Genomic DNA, 20,745 nt, shown 5'->3' on the forward strand with positions numbered 1-20,745 from the left:
AAGACAATAAAGAGAATTCTTCCCCTTTTTGTCTGCACTGATTGGTCAGTGTCTGGTCTTCAATATCTGACACGTAGTCAGCTAAATCCTGAGGTGCTTTCTCTTTGCATAGCGTTCACCATGTCTGTCTTTCTTGAACCTGAGTCTGATTAACATGGTTAGCTGTCGGCAGGGGGGTACACACCTCTCCTCATGGAAATCATCATCATCATATTCATCATCATCTGACATTGCCTGGTCAGTATGGGTTTGGTGTTCTGTAACACACGTAGAACAGACATGGTCTTGTGTTTTTACAGTGTTTCTAGTCTGAGCAGATTTCCCTTGTATGCAGAGTTTAGGTTCAATTTATTACCATTTAGTTTTTTTGTTTTTTCATGCCCTGGTGGAGCTCAAGGTCATTACTTGACTGTAACCCTTTGTACGTTTCAGACCCATCTACACTATTTTAAATCGTAGACCCATGTGTGTTCACTCACACATTCACTCCAGCCCGAGAGAAGTCCTCTCCTCTTTTGTAGCTTCAACGCAAAGCTGGGATTTTGTTAGTGTGGCTGAGTGGTCTAAGGGGCTGGATTGAGGTTCCAGTCTCTTTGGTAGCATGGGTTTGAACTGCCACTGCCAAAAGACACCTTTTGGGGGCAGTGGTGACTCAGCAGTTGGAGCACCGAGCTATTGATGACCGGGTCAGGGGTTCAATACCTGGCTCGGCAAGCTGCCACTGTTTGGCCCATAAGCAAGGCCCTTCACCCTCTTTGCTCCCCGTGCGCCACAGCAATGGCTGCCCACCACTCCAGGCACTGTCACTGTGTGTGTTTTTAATTACTGGTGTGTATGTGTGTGTTCACTGCATGGATGGGTTAAAGGAGGAGGCCAAATTCCATATGTGTCAGACACAAATGGTAAACATGGTTATCTTTGGCTCTTTGGTACATTACAGACCCTGTAACAGTAGTCAGTAGTTGGTCAGTGTCTGGTCTTCAAAATCTAAAACAGTCAGCTAAGGCGTGTCTCTGTCTTCCTCTGTTTGAGTGCCATCTTGAGCATCAGTTTGAAACTCTTGAACCTTTTCTGGAGTCTGATGAACATGGTTAGTTGTTGGCATGGGGGTACACACCTCTCCCCATGGAAATCATCCGCCATTGACTGGTCAGTCTGAGGGTTCTCCAATTCCACTCAGCTGTATTTTGATGTGGTCAGTGCAGAGGTCTTGTGCCTTATGCCCTTCTCACTTAGTGATGACTGCAAATCCCTTGCTGTGAACTCTGTACCATTATCTGAACAAACACATTTTTCTCAGTCGGGTTGTTTGTCTCTGTCCAAATAACACTGTGATGTTGCTTTATGAACAGTGAGCAAAATCAGTCCTGGCTTTGTAGAGTGTGAGTATTAGCATCACTGTTGATTCTACTCATTGACTTGATGTAAAGTAGCTCCTAATCTTTTAATAGATCACCAAACTAGGCTAACTGTCACACACACTCAGGGTTAGCACCAGGTCCGTATGATGGACTATGGAATCATTCCTCATTTGTAATAAACTGCACTGTATTACTGAATCAGTACAAGGTGAAATTTTTGTGCACGTAACTATTGAACGATGTCTCTCACTCGACCTACCTGAACATGTAGTTGACCGAGCTTTGGTGCTTTTCACAAACACAGCCTCTCCCACGTTGCCAAGAAACAACAAAGCCAATCCTGTTAGTGATGTTGGTTAGGGAGACAGGACTCGTAGTAGAGAAGGAGATCTGTTAACCGTCTTTTGGGGTGCTTAGTCTTAAAGTGGCAGGCTAGTCTCCGGCTTCCAAAAAGCAGCACAATTTCCTGCTTATCACAGTCTATGGCCTTGGTGAATTTGCTGTGGTTTTTATCAGAAGCAGCTCTTTCTACTGATCAGACATTGATTCAGGACCCCCTTAACATTAGGTTAAATTTTGCCCCTGGGTATTAAGAGAACTCTATATTTCTCCACCTGACTCCATCTTCAACCAACACCTAGTCCTGTTTTAGAACTACTTCAAACATGATCTCCACCTGCCACCCCCTTTATTAGCAAATGTACCATAACAACTGTCGTCTCGGTTCGTCTTCCTCTAGAGATGGACTTGTTATTCAACAAGGAGAGTCTGTAGCCACCGTCTTTAGTTGTAACAATAATATATTTTATTGCAATCGAAAGAACAGTGTGGAGAGAGTCTGCCAATTCTGGGTGCCCTTCAGTCTCTCTCCCCGACTTAGGAATACCTTGAGTTTTTATACCCTATTTCACGCCACATTCTGTTGGAATGTTGCCATATATGGAATGTTTACATTTCATCCATAGGGAACAACCATTAGCTCCCCCATTACCTAAGTGGTCCATGGCCACATCTGGACAGCGTTTAAATCACTGACACGTCTGCCCAACGGGATGTCCAAATCTAAACAGCATCTTATGTCTGTTCAATTTGTGTAGATTTGGTCAAGAAACGGGGCCCCCTTTCTTTTCTACTTCTGCAAAGCCAATGAATATACTACACAACCTCAACAGCTAGTGTTTTCATTAATAACCTTGTGTAACCAGTGCAGCCTTTGCCTGGCTACGAGTGTCTGGTGAGCCCTGTCAGCCACCGTAGTCAAGGTGATGCGCTGTTTTCCCCCCTCCCTTTTCTCACGTACTAGGTATGCTTTGGTTGAGCCAGATCAGCCACCGTAGTTGGAGCACTGCGCTGTTTTCCACCTCCCCTTACGGAAGCGCCAGGTGGATACAATCGGGGTGAGCATTAGCTTTAGCATATATACATACGGCGGTGCTGGGTGTATGGAGAGCTTCATTCTGCTGGGTTGCGGTTAAATATTAAGGTGTAATGTCCCTGTGCAGGTGTGTTGGCGTGCCGGTCCATGCAAGCTTCCCCCCCCTCTTCTGAGTCTGTGGTGCATTAGCACAGAGCTCTCGGAAACAGCTTAAACACTGTAGCCATGTGTTGTGGATTCACTGCGCTTTTACCGCTCCTGTAAGCAGGTTGTGCTGAGACAGCGTCTAACAGTAGGTAAGTACGCGGTAGTACGAATAGCTTTGCGTGTTTACTGGTAGCTTATGCGGCTAACGTCTGTTTTATGTAGGTGTAATGTGGATTGGTGCAACAGCTAACTGGGTGTGAGCTTGTGCATAGCAGCAGCTAAAGCGTTGTGTGTGAGCGTCGCCATTGACCAGTCCAGGGGGCGCCGGACTATTGGGACGTGCAGACCTGAAAGCAGCTACTCGTCATCTCTTGTTTTAATAATAAATGTTTAATACCTACATGGTGAAATTGGAGCCGCTGCTGTTTTGCTGGGTTTGTTACTTTTGTTTGGTTGGTTTTGCTTTTTTTCTATTTTGTTTCCTAGTTTTATTTTGATTTGCCTTTGCTTATTATTTTGCTTGATTACTTTGCTGCTTGGTTGTTTTGTTCTATTTGAATTGATTTTGTTATTTTTGCATTTAATGATTTGGTTATCAATTGATGGCTTTATGCTGTGCATTTTTGGTTAATTGATTTACTGTTTCATTTCATTTGGCAGCAGTTCTTGGTTTATCGTGTGGAATATTTTAAAGAACTATTTTTTTTGTTTATTATTATTATTATTATTATTATTATTGGCTATTTGTGGGAAATTATTCTGGCTGTGGGGAGTCCTCTGGTTCCAGTGATCAGAGCCATTGTGGATTCTAATTGTGTCTCTTCTTCTTATAGGACATCAGGATGCTCCTTTCCTGTCTGTTCACTCGTGGTTTGGCACCTTACTTGCGGTGGTGTGAGTTCACGTGCACTGCACTTTTGCGTGTGTGTGTGTGTGTGTGTGTGTGTGTGTGTGTGTGTGTGTGTGTATTGGAGACTTTAGAATGCAGACAGGGCTAGGCCACCTGTAATTGGACGCCCACAGCCGATATCCCAGTTCTTTGGAGCTCCTGTAATTTTGTTATTATATTCTTTGTTTATTTTTCTTATTGTGTTTGTTGCTAATTTTAAATAATATTAATAAATGAGTTATTTTATACATGGTGGTGAATAAACCTTTCTAATTACCTCAATCCATGTCTCTGAATATTTTTCAGGCTTACCTGTGTGTCTAGGTGCTTTTTATTACTCAGATTTATAGAATATTTCCTGGGGTGAAATTCCCCAGGTGGAGTAGTCGGGTGTTGCTATACTACCACAGGTCACATATAGCATGTTTTGTATTATTAATATGGTATTTAGCATCTTTAAAAAGAAAAGAATCTGTTATATACATATTTATTATTTTACTTTTTACTTACTTCTGAGAGAATATTATATATTTTTATATTTTTGAGGATAAATCAGTTGTTAATTTGGAGAAAAAATGTTTGAGTAAATATACGAATAAATCTACTGACCTACAAGAAGTGGTTAATTTTTACTCCATATATGTTTACATTCATAATAAAATGAATATAAACTGATATTATTTTATACAGAAAATAACTCTAACTCATTTGTTCTGTGTTCAGATCATCTCTCTCTGTAATGGTGCAGCTTTAGTGATTCTCTGATGTTCAGGAGCTGCAGCAGAAATTTATCTCTCTCTAGTGGAGAACGAGCTGAACACATTCAAGAAGCTCCTGAGTCCAGATTACCCAGCATGCTCTGAGAGAGAGGTGGAGGATGAGGATGATCAGAGAGGGGGGAGAGAGGGGGTGCTGGAGATCACACTGCAGATCCTGAGGAACATGAAGCAGACAGACCTCGCTAACACACTAGAGAGCAGTAAGAGTTCTGGGTCATGACCATGGTTCCCAACCTGAGTGCTAATGTATTCCTCAGTGAAGTCCCGCTTTTCAAAGGGAATAAAAATCAATACTTCAGATTACTAGAATACTACAGTTCAGAGCTACTCCACCCCATATCTTACTAAATGATCATCAGATCACTGGTCAGAGAGAGCTCTTCCAAGCAGCTGCTGGACATTTATTTAACAATGCTAATATGGAAGACCCCCCAGTGTGTTGGATACACCCCCTGCTGTAAGCTATGGTCTCTTTACAATCACTCTCTCTCTCCTCATGCATCAGCTAAAGCCCTCAGCGCTATCAGCACTAATAAAAGCACAGGTTGGACCCTTTCTTCTGAAGTTTGGGTCTCTGATCATTTTAGATCTCATTACTTACATTTTTATTCTCTTTATTTAATCAAGCAGAATTTCCAGTGTCTGGAAAACAGCACATGGAATTCCCTTCCATAAAGGAGGCGGAGCTTCAGATCATGATAATTTTAGACCAATATCAAAACTACAATGCTTAGTCAACATTTTAGACTCCTTAGTAAAAGATCGAGAGCGAGAGAGAGAGAGAACCTCTCTGGTCTGGGAGCAGAACGGTTCAGCCATGGGGATGTGGCACACTCCTTGTGGGCTGCTGGGAGAGCCATCATAAAACATCTGAGCTCTCTTAGTGGTCCTGTAAAAGAGAGAGAGACTAAGTTAAGACTTACCACACTCTAGTCTCCCACACTCAGCTTTACTGCACTTTCCAGGACTTATTCTGTCTGTGTGTGTGTGTGTGTGTGTGTCAGGTCTGTTCGTGCCAAACATTACTCAATAGTCCACCTACATGTCTCGCTCCTGCACCTCTTTCCAAAACAACTGCTTAGTTTTCAGATGGGAGCTGATGAGTCCTGGAAGCCTCTCTATTACAATCAATGTCCCTCTGTGTGTGTGTTTTCAATGGTCAGGACCCCACAGGACAGCCCACCGCAAAGCAGGTAGGTAGTATTTGGGTGGTGGGTCATTCTCAGCACTGCAGTGACCCTGACTGACCTGGTGGTGGCGTGTATGTTAGGGTGTGCTGGGCTGGTGGTACGAGTGGAGCGCTGCTGCGTCTGACAGGACCTTGTTGGCTGGATGTTTCTGGTTGGTGGACTATTCTCAGTCCAGCAGCCATGCTGTGTCTGATCCGTACCAGCAGCACAACACAATAACACAAGCGCCGCCACCACCAGGTCAGTCAGTGTCACTGCAGTGCTGAGAATGACCCTCCACCCAAATACTACCTACCTGCTCTGTGGTGGTCAGTCCTGTGGGGTCCTGAGCATTGAGGAACAGGGCAAGAGGAGGCTGATAACAGAGTCTGCAGAGAAACAGATGGAGACAGTCTGGAGCTACAGATCTACACCCTGCTCCTGTATGACCAGTGGAGCTGATAGGATGGACAGTAATGAATGAAGTGGCCGGCTGTGTATAAAACCATTAATTAACCTTACGCTTCAGTTCAGGTTGTGTTCAATTTAGGAATGACAGATTGTAAATCCCAGGCTGTTCTGATGAATGAATGTTAGGAGTGTAATGAAGATCAGATACAATTCAGCTCATTATTTTACAGTGTGACTAAAATAAGAGTAATCAATTCTCATGTGAACACTTCCTTTACTTTCACATTATTTATTTATTTAGAATTGGAATGATGAACTGATTATATCTGCAGATGGAGAAGAACAGTACCCCCCTCTTAAAGAGCTTTGCCTCCTCAGTGTATATCACAATACCTACATTTAGAGTAGGTAGAGTGTGCAGTTTAAGTGTGTGTGTGTAGTGTAAGTGTGATATCCCTCCTTCACACACTCTGGGTGAAGCAGCCGGTCACTAAAGGAGCTGCCCAGTGCTGCCAGAGTCTCATGCAGGGGGTGGGAGCTGTTCTCCAGCACGGGTGCCAGCACAACCAACCAAAACAGTCAGCTGGTATGTCCAGCCAAACCACACTGGTCAACCAGTATGTCCAGCATGATCAGCCTGACCATGGGGGTTGACCAGCATGACCATCTTTACCCTGCTGTTTGACCAGGAAAATCATGCCAGTCCACCAGCATGACCAATCCAATCCAAATAGTCAATGAGTACGAAGATGCATGTTGACCAGCATGACCAGCAGAATTAGAGTGATTGACCAGCATGACCAGCTTAACCAAAATGGTCAACCCTCTCTACCAGATTATTGGTATTATTTCCAGATATTAATAAGAAATAAGATGGAGTTTGTCACGTTACTTGGCTGTTTTGATTTCTATTTGTTATCAAAAGGGATTTTTGAGTGGAATTAACTTATAATAATTGAGTTTAGACGTGGACAGTGATGGACAACGCACTATTAAAATGCTCAGTTATAAGCAGACATGATATTAACTGAGCCTTTTCTTATAAAGCCCCCCAACTCTGGAATAACCTTCCAGATAATGTTGGGGACTCAGACTCAGTCTTTAAATCTAGGCTGAAACTCATCTGTTTAGTTTAGCTCTTGGTAATTAATGTTTCTTAGATAAAGGTTGCAGGTCCAGGGGTTCGAGGACACAGGGAATTGTAGTACACTGAGATGCTGGAGCTGTCGTCTCGCTGCTTACACGCGATCACTCAGGTTTGTGGACGGTGGAGCAGATAGACGCTAGTGTTTCAGGGAGCTCCCGTGTCTGTGTTACCTTCTGGCTCTCTCCTTTTAATTAGAATGTTATAGTCAGACCTGCCGGAGTCGTCAGACACACTCTGATACTGACCAACATTCTCTGATCTCTATAAAAGCCTCTCAGAACTAATTCTGTCTCTTTACCTTCTCCCAGTAAATGACCATCCAGCCTGCCCTGCTGGAAGACTGACCGCTGGGGTCCCCTCTACCTGCATTAGACCAGCAGCCTCCCCCCACCACCATCACCCATAAAAGACCAGCTGCACATCCTCCTACCATCTATTCCTCCTCCATCTTCCTCCTCCAGCTCTCTGGTCATACTGATTTAGTAGTAGTTTGATAAAGCAAGTCATGTGGGTCAAGCTCACTATTTTGGTCATGTGGGTCAGGCTCAGATGGTCAAACTGGTGGTTCTGGTGGTCAAGCTGGTGGACTAGCATGATTTGCTGGTCAACATTCTTGGCCGCACCAGTAGATTATTTTGTCAGTTCGGTTCACACTGGTCAACCAGCATAGTCATTACTGGTTGCTAATTGGCTAGTATTGTAGTACTGTAGTATCCTCCTCTTCCTTCTCCATCTCTTTTCTTCCTTCTCCATCTCTCCTCATCATTCTCCATCTCTTTTCTTCCTTCTCCATCTTTCCTCTTCATTCTCCATCTCTCCTCTTCATTCTCCATCTCTCCTCCTCCTTCTCCATCTCTCCTCTTCATTCTCCATATCTCCTCTTCATTCTCCATCTCTCCTATTCATTCTCCATCTCTCCTCTTCCTTCTCCATCTCTTTTCATTCTCCATCTCTCCTCTTCCTTCTCCTTCTTTCCTCTTCCTTCTCCATCTCTCCTCTTCCTTCTCCATCTCTCCTCTTCCTTCTCCATCTCTTTTCTTCATTCTCCATCTCTCCTATTCCTTCTCCATCTCTCCTCTTCATTCTCCATTTCTCCTCTTCATTCTCCATCTCTCCTCTTCCTATAGTAGATTTTATCAGTTCGGTTTCGGTTCGGTTTCAGTTCGATTTCGGTTCGGTTTCTGTTGCCCCCCCCCCTCCTCTTTCTGCAGCTTTAGCTTTTCACACCCATCCGGACCCTCGTGAACCATAAACGGACCCTGGTTCTGAGTGTGAAGAGCCAGGTGGTCTTTACTTTAGCAAAGCTAGTGCTGTGCTGGCTCTTGTCCCCCCTGCAGTTCACCGACCCACACTCTTCCTCCTCATGCAGCTCCACCTCAAGCTTCTCCACCTCAAGCTTCTCCACCTCAAGCTTCTCCACCTCCTGCTTCTCTTCCACCTCAAGATCTTCCACCTCAAGATCCTCCACCTCAAGATCCTCCACCTCAAGATCTTCCACCTCAAACTTCTCCACCTCCTGCATCTCCACCTCAAACCTCTCCACCTCCTGCATCTCCACCTCATCAAGCTTCTCCACCCCCCTCCTCTTCTCTCTAATGATTCTGATGTCCTTCTTGTACTGGGTCTTGAGCTCTTTCAGCTCTTTCTTCAGCTTCTTCTCCTTTTCTTTGAAGAGAGCTTTCATTGATTGATCTTCTGCTTTCTGTAGAGCTCTCTCCTTTTTCCTTTGGAGCTCCAACCTCTTCTTCTCCTCTTTCTTCAGGAGGGCCTGCCTCTTCTTCTCCTCTTTCTTCAGGAGGGCCTGCCTCTTCTTCTCCTCTTTTTTCAGGAGGGCCTGCCTCTTCTTCTCCTCTTTTTTCAGGAGGGCCTGCCTCTTCTTCTCCTCCTTCTTGTTGAGCTGGCTTGGCTCCTCTTTGACCAGCTCCTCCACCTGGTGAGCTGCTGTGTCCTGCCTTAGCTCCGCCCTCCTATCCAGCAGAAAGTACACCCCCCCTGCGGATTCTCTGAGTCCCCCTGTGAACTCCATCTCCGCGAACCCTGACTCTGTGCTGCTCGCGCTCATCCTGGAGGACCTCTCTCTCAGTCCCTCGTAGTCCGACTGCGTCCAGGTGGCGCTGTGGTGCCATATTTATAGGCAACAGCGCTAGCCCCTCCCCCCCGCCCCCGTAATTGTTACATCACTCGCGCTGTAGTGTTCCAGAACAAAACACATTAGAGAATCGACACAAGCCACGCCCCCTGTAATTGTTACGTCACTCGCGCTGTAGTGTTCCAGAACAAAACACATTAGAGAATCGACACAAGCCACGCCCCCTGTAATTGTTACGTCACTCGCGCTGTAGTGTTCCAGAACAAAACACATTAGAGAATCGACACAAGCCACGCCCCCTGTAATTGTTACGTCACTCGCGCTCCAGTTGGCGTTGTAGAACAAAACACATTACAGAACCGTGGGAACTGCGGGAGCATGCCGCTGTGGGGGCGGGCCGATGTGAGGGCGGACCGCTGTGGGGGCGTGTCGTTGTGAGGGCGGGCCGTTGCGTGAGCATGCGGATGTGAGTGTGGGGGCGGGTCGATGTGAGGGCTGGACAGAGAGGACAGGGTATTGAATTAAATCACAGACTGAATTAAAACAGGGACTGAATTAAAATTATTAATAATAATAATAAAATAATAATAATAATAATAATAATAATAATCATGATAATAGTAATAATAATAATAATGATAATAATACTACTAATGATGATGATGATAATAATAATAATAATGATAATAATAATAATAATAATAATAATAAGGCGCTGTATCCAGTCTTGTGTTGATTAAACAGAACTGAGTTTAATTGTGTGTTTGTTACCGGATGAAGTCGTGGTCTGTTGATCTGCTCTTTAAATGTAAATTATTTTTAAATATAAAAATTAATAAAATATGAACAGAAGGCGGTTTATTCATCCACACACTGAGCAAACCTCAGATCAGCATTTAACGAAAACGAGCCAAATGAACTACATTTACATTTAATCCGTGTTTCTGATTAAAGATTCTGTTATTATTATTATTAATAATATTATTGTTGTTATTATGGGTGGTTATAATGGTTATTATTATTATTATTGTTATTATGGGTGGTTATAATTGTCATTATTATTGTTATATTATTCTTGTTGTTTTATTATTACTATTATTATTATTATTCTTGTTGTTGTTATTATTATGGGTTGTTATTATTATTATTGTTGTTGTTATTATGGGTGGTTATGATTATTATTATTGTCATTATTATCATTGTTATTATGGGTGGTTATGATTGTTATTATTATTGTTATATTGTTGTTGTTATTGTTATTATTATTGTTATATTATTGTTGTTGTTGTTATTGTTATTATTATTGTTATATTATTATTAGTAGTAGTAGTATTGTTATTATTTTTGTTGTTGTTATTATGGGTGGTTATGATTGTTATTATTATTGTTATATTATTATTATTGTTGTTGTTGTTATTATTGTTATTGTTATTATGGGTGGTTATGATTGTTATTATTATTGTTATATTATTATTGTTGTTGTTGTTGTTATTGTTATTATGGGTAGTTATGATTGTTATTATTATTGTTATATTATTATTGTTGTTGTTATTGTTATTATGGGTAGTTATGATTGTTGTTTAGATGATGGGATGTTGTTGATGTATTGTCCTTGTGCTCGTGCTCCTGCGCGCTTTCCGCAGCTGTTCTGTCTGGAGCATCCCTGCGTTCTGGATCGGTGTTGAACTCCAGCAGCGAGCGCATTGTGCAGCGGAGTCGCACCTGTGCTCACGTTGGGGTCCGCTCCGCAGGACAGCAGCAAGCGCGCGACCCGGGTCCTGACCATCATCATCACCTAAACAACAGCAGTAATAATAATATTCATTATTATTATCATTATAATTATAATTATTATATGTATATAAATAACAATGTCTTACAATCTTAAAGGTGTTTATAAAAATAAGAGATTAGTAACAGTGAAATAGAAATAAATAAGAACATCAAAGTAATAAATAAAGAAGTCAGGGGTCAGTGAGAGGGTCTGTCTGTAACTCTCTTTATCAAATATTACAATAAACCCAAACACACACACAGTTCCATCCTCTACAGACACACAGCTCTGTTCATTTATCACATTCATTACATTTATCACATTCATTACACTTATCGCATTCATTACACATATCACGTTTATTACATTTATCACATTTATTACATTTATTACATTGTGGTGAAGATATTAAACGTGGCCTTGTGCAAAGGTATTGGGACATTAAAGACACTGTGTTTAAACTAGAGATCGTTGAAACTGCATGTAAGGATGAAATCCTGAACTTAGAGGAGTTATCAGTCTCACTGTCTGAATGGGGATCCTGTTAGTGAAGGAGTTGTTTCTGAGTGAAGTATGATGTTGAATGCCACGAATAGTGCTGGCTCATTCCAGTCACTACAAGCAGCTAAGGTACAGAATTCCATATTCTTGACGTAAAGACATAATTCCTTGAGAGCAACCCTTGTGAGGGTGATGAAAAGCAGATTTTAATTGTTTGATGTTTTCCAACAAACACGACTAAGCGTGTGACAAAAGTACCCTAGCCCTGTCTTTATCCATGAAGAAAGAAATGCAGGATAAAATACAAGCCTGCAAACGACTTATAGCCTAAATATGTGAAAATCAAATGTCAGGTTTCAAGACACAAGACAAACCTTGTGTAGGTTATTCTTCAGGGAACCTTTGAAGAGGTGGTTCTGTATCACTCCAAAAAGGGTTCCACTTTTGCCTAAGAACTGATGGCTTGTCTACATATTTACTGCATTTTACTGTTAGTATAGTAACTTAGTCTGGACCTTAATCACCCAGCCTTAATGCACACATGTGAACATGTACATGCACATATTTGTATACTTTGTATTTCCTGTATTCGTGTTTGTACTTACAGTGGCATAAAAATGATGTAATGTAAGCTTAGATGAAGAGCCCTAGCATTTCCCTCAGAACCTTATTAATAATGGATTAGAATACATCCAGGGTATTAGCAAACCCAAAGGGCATAACCAAATAATCTAAGTGCCCCATAGTGGTGACAAAGTGTGCAATAGTGTGCACTAGATTGTACACACTTTACAGGTCAAGCTCGGTGAAAACAGATGTGCCCCAGAGCGGTTCTAATGCTACAGAATCTAAAGGCAAGGGGTGTGTAAACATTTTACTGATGTGCTTCAATTCTCTGTCATCTTTACACAAATCTCAAACCAAAAGAATTGGAGGCAAAGTTGAAGTGCAGCTTTCCTGACATGTGATTGTCAGAATTTTTAAAGTACGGTGTGTAATGCCACTAATAGTGCTGCTCATGAATTCCTGTTGTAAAGTGTTGATGAAATGACCTTACTTTTATTTTCTTCTTCTCAGTACTTCCTCTTTAGGTTCAGTATCTGAACTGGGTTCTCTTGCAGTTTTACAGCTCTATTAATGCTGATGCTTTATGTGGAGGCCACAGATGTTCTTCATTATCTATCCATGATTCAGACACAACAGCTGTTCTTGTCAGTAAACTCCATGTTTCACATCTGCTCCATCTTCTCTGACTGAAGTGTTCTCTGATTAAACCCTGACTTTTAGACTTTGGGCACTGCCTACAGTAGCAGTGTGTACAGACTGTGTTGTGTGGAGGTCTCTTATGGAGTTTTGTGAACCAAAAAAATCACACTTTATCCCTTACAATTAAAACTGGCTGTTTTTGTTTATTACAGTGCCTTTAAGATATATGTAAATGATCTTTGTTCTGATTAGCTGTGTTTCTCTGAAGTTCAAGCTCTTAACTATGGAGTGAAGCATTTGACAAGTTCTAGCAGATGTATGAAGTGGAGAATTTAGCATTTCATTTCAGGTCATTTCTCCTGTGTGGGGTGAAACTTTTGGCGTTCTCGGTCAGGTACTTTAAACTACAGGATGTGGGAAAATGAACATTTTATTTTAGGTCTTTTCAACTGTGTGAAATTCTGTTTCAGGTACTTTAAGCTAGATACAGTGGGGTATGAAATGTTTGATTTCTGATATTTACAGTATTTTTAGAATTACATTTCAGGAGGTGAATCATGTTATCTAAAAATGGGCTACAATAATCCTCTTATAGAATCCATAGGGGGCGCTACAAGCTCTGTGTTGAATGTGAAGTGCAACACTGTTGTATCCCGTATTCAGAGCTATGCTACTGAATTCTGTATAAAAAGTAGCAGAACTTTCCTACAGACCACAGTAACAGAACCCTGTTCTACCAGAATAGAGTAGCGTAACAATGTCTTACAGAACACAGTAGCCTGAAACTGTTCATTCACAACAGAGTATCAGAATGCTTTCATTCAGAAGACATTAGAATCATTATTTTGATATAGAATACAGTACCAGTACTCTTTCAACCAGAATACGGTAGCATAACACTACACAACCAGCATAGAGGAGCATAACTCACACAGAATACAGTATTCAATTCAAATGAATTTATTTATACAGCGCTTTCACAACAAATGTGGTCACACAGCAGCTTTATAGAGATCCGGGTCCAAGCCTCTTCTGAGCAAGCCAGTGGCAACAGTGGCAAGGAAAAACTCCCTCAGATCGAGAGGAAGAAACCTTGAGAGGAACCAAGACTCAAAAAGGGAACCCATCCTCCTCTGGTCGACACCGGATAGCACAATGAAAAGCAGAACAGGAATAAAACATGGAATTAAGGGAATCTGGCCAACGTGCCGTCAAGCCATAAAAAGATGAAAACAGGAGTGAAATGAAGTCCATGCAGGTACACGGTCACAAGCACAGCCATGCCGTGAGGCGAGGATGACTCCATTAGAGGCCCCAAAACCGGACTGCGGGCAGGAGGGTGATGGAGAGAGCGAGGTCTGCCGATGGAACAGTTGAAACTGGGCATCTCAACACATGGAAACGAGAGAAAAAACACAAAGGGTTAGGAGGAGGGAAAAAATAAAATAAAATAAAAAATAAATCACAGCAAAAACTTTTTAGAAGGGTTACAGCAGGACAGGGTAGGCAAGAGCAGACAAACACAAACGCAATCGCAGCCAGCAGGGGGCAGCTCAGCACATGGGGGAAGAGAGAAGAAATGAAGGGAAAAAAAAAAACTAACAAAACAATAAAACAAAACAAAACAAAAAAAAATAATAATAATAATGAAAATGGTTAGGTTTATATATGAATTTGAACAGTATTGTAACAACGCTCAAGCACAACAAAGCAGCAAAACAAATTATACACAACACAGCATCATTTACACACAACACAAGCAGGACACAGCAGCCCAACACTGTTCAAGCAGAACACAAGCAAGTGGCACAGCAGCGAAATATTATTCAAGCAGAAGACAGCAGAGTAACAATTTTGATGCAGGACACAGCAGCCCAACATGGTAAAAGCAGAACACAGTAGTGAAATGTTGTTCAAGCAGAAAACAGCAGCGTAACAATTTTGATGAAAAACACAAGCAGGACAAAGCAGCGAAATACCAATCAAGCAGAACACAGCAGCACAGTTAATATACAGAACAAGGTTAAGTGACACTGTTCAAGCAGAACGGTCATGCAAAACAAGCAAAGCAGGACACAGCAGCCAAACACTGTTCAAGCAGGACACAAGCAGGACACAGCAGCCAAACACTGTTCAAGCAGGACACATTAGCGAAATATCGTTCAAGCAGGACACAGCAGCGTATTGTTGATAAAAAAACAAGCAGGACAGCAGCAAAATTATTATATAGAACAAGTGACACTGTTCAAACAGAACACAGCAGCGTAAGAAGTTTGATGCAAAACACAAGCAGGACACAGCAGCCCAACACGGTCAATGCAGAACACAAGCAAGTGACACAGCTGCAGCCACCTTCAGGACTGTGCTTGCAAGGCAATCTCATCAAAAATTGGATTTTTAGGTGCAAAAGTGCAAAAACATGTTACAATTCAGAGAGGAAAATAAATAAATAAAAATAATGAAAAGGTTTAGGTTTATATATGAATATGAACAGCATATATGAAAAACAAGCAGAACACAGCAGCACAATTGATATACAGAACAAGGTTAAGTGACTGTTCAAGCAGAACGGTCATGCAAAACACAAGCAGGACACAGCAGCCCAACACGGTTCAAGCAGAACACAAGCAAGTGGCACAGCTGCAGCCACCTTCAGCACTGTGCTTGCAAGGCAATCTCGTAAAAAATTGGATTTTTAGGTACAAAAGTTTTACCTGTTTCTTACCGAGAGTGGGATTGTTGAGGAGTACAATGCGCCACCTTTCCACACGTTGCTGGGGAAGATGCAGTGAAGGTCTACAACATGTTACAATTCAGTGAGGAAGAAACTGAAAAAAGAAATGTGCTGAAAAAAGTTCAGGGATTACTGAGATTCAAGAAAGAACCTACCCGATGTTCGCCATTTGTTTACGAGAGCTCAGGATCCAGCTGAACGCAATGAGGCGTACGGGAGGAATTCGGGGACCAGAAACTGCAGAATTCAGCAAAGTACTCACATATTCTGCCCACTGCATGTCACTGCTGGGAAAGCTCCCACTCACCTCTGAAAGCCAAAAATGCTAAATTGAATTTCACATTGTTGACGGTGATGTACCAGCAATACTAGGACGCGAGACATGGGAGATGTTAGGTGTGGTTAAAAGAGTGCATGGAATCACAAAGTAAAATGACATTCTGAAAGACAGTGATCTGTTCACTGTTCTTGGATTCCTACACATTCAAGTAGATCCCATGGTCTCACCAGTGATTCATCCACCAAGAAAAGTCCCGATTGCCCTGAAAGACAACAATCATTGATGAGCTACACAAAATGAAGGGGTGTAAATCACCAAACAGCATGAACCCAACGACTGGGTAAGCAGCGTGGTCACAGAGGTGAGGATTTTGGCAAATCAAACGTCATGACAGTTCCAAGCTCTGCACATTGAACATACCCACTGGAAGATACAGATTCCTTTGACCTTCTTTTGGGGTGTCCTCAGCTTCAGAGGTATTCCAAAGGTCAATTGCAGACTATTAAAGGCCTGGAAGGTGTCGTCAATGTTACGAAGGATATCTTAGTCTGGGGTGAAACGGTCAAAGAAACATGACTGCAGACTCATCCAAGTGCTGAAAAGGGAAAGACAGTGGAACCTGAAACTCAACAAAAACAAGTGCAAGATCAGATCATCACAAATCCAGTACATGGTCATATGCTCTCTACAGGTCGTCTCAATCTAGATCGAGATAAAGCAAGAGCTGTAACACACATGCCTACACCAGAAAACAAGCAGGCACTCATGAGATTAATGGGCATGATTCAGTACCTTTCCAAGTTTATTCCCAACCTGTCTGAAGTCAGCGCACCTCTCAGAAAACTGCTCGAGCAGGACACTCCATGGCAAGATAAAGTGAGAGCTATTTTGCCACTCCGTGGCAAGTCGAGCACAAAGCTATAAAAAACTGAAATCTCTGCTGATAAATGCTCCCACACTAAAGCTCTATGATGTAAAAATACCTGGTACACCATCTGTAGATGCGAGCTCAGAAGGCTTCGGAGCAGCAGTTCTGCAGGAGGGAAAGCCAGTGGCTAAATTACATTCCGAAAGGCAACAGCAGATGATCCAGAGATGCAGCTACTACACACAAGGACCATGGAAGGATGCCCCAATGAGAAAAATCCAAACATACTGAACATTCAAAGCAGAGAAGCAAAATACAGATTCAAGACAAGCTGCAGAGAAGACAACTCCAGCAGAACAGCTATTATGACAGACAAAGAGCCCACCAAGCATATACATGTGGAACAAGGTGAGAATTCAGAGAGGGCAACCTGCCATCATGATCAGCCATGATTCTTCACAGTCCAGACGCCAGATGGAAGAACCTATAGAAGAAACAGAAAACAGAAACATTCACAGGACACAGTTCAAGTTCCTGTCCTTCTCCAGATGTGGTTATGAACAGAAACAATGTCCTGCTTATGGACAAGTGTGCAAATCCTGTAACAGCAAAATCACTTTACCAAAAATGTGTAAAAAACAATCAGAGCAGAATGAGGAAGAAAATAAATAAATAAATAAATAAAAATCATGCAGTTGAACAAAAACAGAGCATGAAGATTTCTTCACTGTAACAGTTGAAATCAGAAAAAAACTGAATATTAGAGAAACATCAACACTGTTACAACAAAAGTGAATAGAATAACTGGACTGAAAATAAAACCAGAACTTTGTCTTCAAGTTGGGCACTGGTGCTGAATGCAATGTCATCACAGCACAGATCTACAAATCAAAAATGCAAGATTGAATTTCACATTGTTGACAGTGATGTACCAGCAATACTAGAACGTGATGGAAGAACCTATAGGAGAAACAGAAAACACCTCCTCAGGACGACTGAAAAACAGTTCCCATCAGCATCACCCAATGATGTTGCAGATTCCTGTGTCGAGCTGCAGGTCAGTGAATCTGGTCCACCTGCAGAAACTGGTACTGCAAAACAATCAGACTTACCTGAGACACATCCGAGAGAGGCATTCTTCACAAGGTCAGGAAGACAAGTGAAAACAGCAGCAAGATACAAGGACTGAATCTGGAACACACATACAGTACACATTTACAATATTCACACACACATTCAGAGGACACGGTTCAAGCTCCTGTCCATCTGCTGACTGAATTTAAAGTTACTGTCATTTACTGCATCTTAGATTTGTTTAGGTTATTCTGCAATGTCAAGCTATTCTCATAAATATGGTGTCAAATGTACAGTTCATGTAGTTCAGTTCAGAGACCTCATCTCATTTCCCTTGAGTTTTAAAGCATTATGGTCCGACAGTGTTTGTATGAACGGTGTTGAGAGTCCTGCACAGCCCAAATCCTCCTCATTTATAGTTCTATTCATATTAAGAAAGAGAACAAAAATAGATCAGTTCAAGTGTGGGGATTTCACATGTTCTGTAGCTAAGAGGCAGCCCTAGCTAAGAATCACGCAGATCAAATTATTGACATTCCTCAGCATTCAAGGTTTTTTACTGGAGACGATGTGAAATGACCTGAATAAAAACATTTTACAGCTCTATTTCTGTGTTCAACAGATGTACAGTCTACATGCACATTCAACAGTGCTGTTTCTCCTTAATCTAATAGTGTCTAACATGCTGTTTTAAATAGGAACAGAACAAAGCAATTACACACTCAGATCACAGACATTTCATTAAAAGAAGAAACACAGGCCGACATCACTGGATGCTCCTCTGGGGTCAGTTTGGACAAAGCTTATGAACACAAGTGAATCAGGCAGTGGTGGTGTAGTATTGTATTTGTACAACAGGTGGCGCAGTAGAGCTTCAAATGAACCACTTCTGCTTCAACTGGTTAAAAAGCCTCGTTCTGCTCATCCCTGATACAAAGATATGACTGGGAGAAACAAGCAGCAGGAGAGCAGCGCTGGACCTGTCAGCCGGAAGTGACGTGTCTGTCCAGTAGAGACAGATTTCTTCTACAGTGTTAAAGTTTTCATTTCACTTCATTTATTTTTTAATAAATTAAATTACATCCTGATTTCCAGTCCTGAAGTTTACACTTTCTGTCTCTCAGTGTTTTCATCTGCAAACTTTAAAGACGCTGAGAATGAACCTATTTAATAAAATAAAAATATAATAAAATGTTTAAATCTGTATGATTTACAGTGTAGTACTATAAATATGTATGATGTACTAAATGTGGATTGTTCATCAAATAAACAACATAGAAATACTATGGCAGCATATTCTGGACTTTCTAAATGAATCAAATCTGCTAATTAAACAGTGTGTGTACAATTGCATATGAGTGTACAGTGTTTAAAGCCTTATCTAAATGAGGAGCTTCAGCAGTTTGGAGTTTATGGAAGATTTTCCATCTGCAATCCTCATCGTCGCTCCAGCTTTGCCCAAATGAAGCTGTAGTCCAGTTGTGTTGGGACGAGGCGCAGTCACCGGTATCGCCCCTTCCAGTCTGTCAGTCTACTTCAAGGAGGCTCCCAGGACAGACGTTCCCGATAGAGCCAGGTGAGTTCATGTGAACTAGCTGCTTTTAAGCTGATCTTTTACCTTATATGTGACCATAAACGTACAGTGAATGTTTGAAAGCTTGGTTTTCTGCTTTCGTGTGTGTTTGTACTTCAGCTGTACGACTGGAGGAGCTAACTTGCTAGCGCTGCTGATGTTCGGCGTTAACTTAGAAACTTCGGGAGCTCTAACCTTTCTAAAAGAGGCTCTTATTTTCCACGTTGTTGGAAAAGCTCCTGATCAAAACGGACTAACTTTTCTATACTGTTTCATCCGACAACACAGGCTTTCTGCCGTTATCTGTTTTAGCTGGTCTTGTTGTTTCCTCCAGTAGGAATATTAGTTAGAGTTAATAGCTGATGCTGAGCTGCATTAGCTCTGTTTAACTCAACTTTACCTCCCATATTTCATTAGTTCTTATTTAAGTGAGAATTGAAAACTTCCAGGGTCACATTTTAGCTCTGAAGCGTAATGAAAAAGTACTGATTTCTTTCCAGTGTCTGAAAGTAGTCCTCCTTCTAAGTAGCAGAATTAAACAGCTCCAGAAGCTGCTGCTTGTCTAGATATTGGGAGGCAGGGGCTGAATCTGCTAGTCCTGCTCATACTTTGGCAACACAAGGTAAAATGAATTTGTGGGTTTTATTAGATCCTGAAATGTATTTGCAGAGACACTGAATTAACTGTAGTTAATGATATAATTGTATTTAGAAATATTAGGTTCAGAAGCTCACGGGACTTGGGACAGGATTTGCTGTGGCACAACACACTGGCAGAGCTTAAACAGTAGAAACATTAAATTAGTAAGTATTATTGCAACCTCACTTTAATTTAATGTTTAAATGTACCTACAGTTTTCCACGCTGTAATGTTTCCTTAATCATTTTGACTGCAAACCTATTTAGGGAGGAAGGAAAAAGGTCAGTTGTCTCTTTACTCCATATGTAGCGTATCAGCCAAGACGCTTGTCCACATTTTGCGTCTTTAATTTAAGGATGAAACTGTGAGGCTAATGATTGTAATAAATGGTAGAGGTCAATACTTCCCCTGTTTATTTCAGTAAATACGTCCTTATAACTTCTCTCAACCCTCTCAAATCACATCTAGGTCTTCATTAAGGTTGTGCAGACTTGTCAGCGGGGTTTAGGACACAGCATTGACGTATAAAAATGGACAGAACATCAGAGCGGAGCCAAATGCTGTGGACGGCCTTTTTAGACATCCGGCTCTGTGTTCTGTGTCTCAGGAGTAGGATTGCTGATCTTGAAGTGCGTCATGAGAAGCAAAACTTCAACATGTCTTACGGCTGGGGTAAGTGAATTAGTGTAAAATGCACCTTGCCCTGTACTTCTTTCAGAGTTGCAGTGG

Source organism: Salminus brasiliensis, chromosome 15, assembly GCF_030463535.1.
Source record: "Salminus brasiliensis chromosome 15, fSalBra1.hap2, whole genome shotgun sequence".
NCBI classification, from domain to species: Eukaryota; Metazoa; Chordata; class Actinopteri; order Characiformes; family Bryconidae; genus Salminus; species Salminus brasiliensis.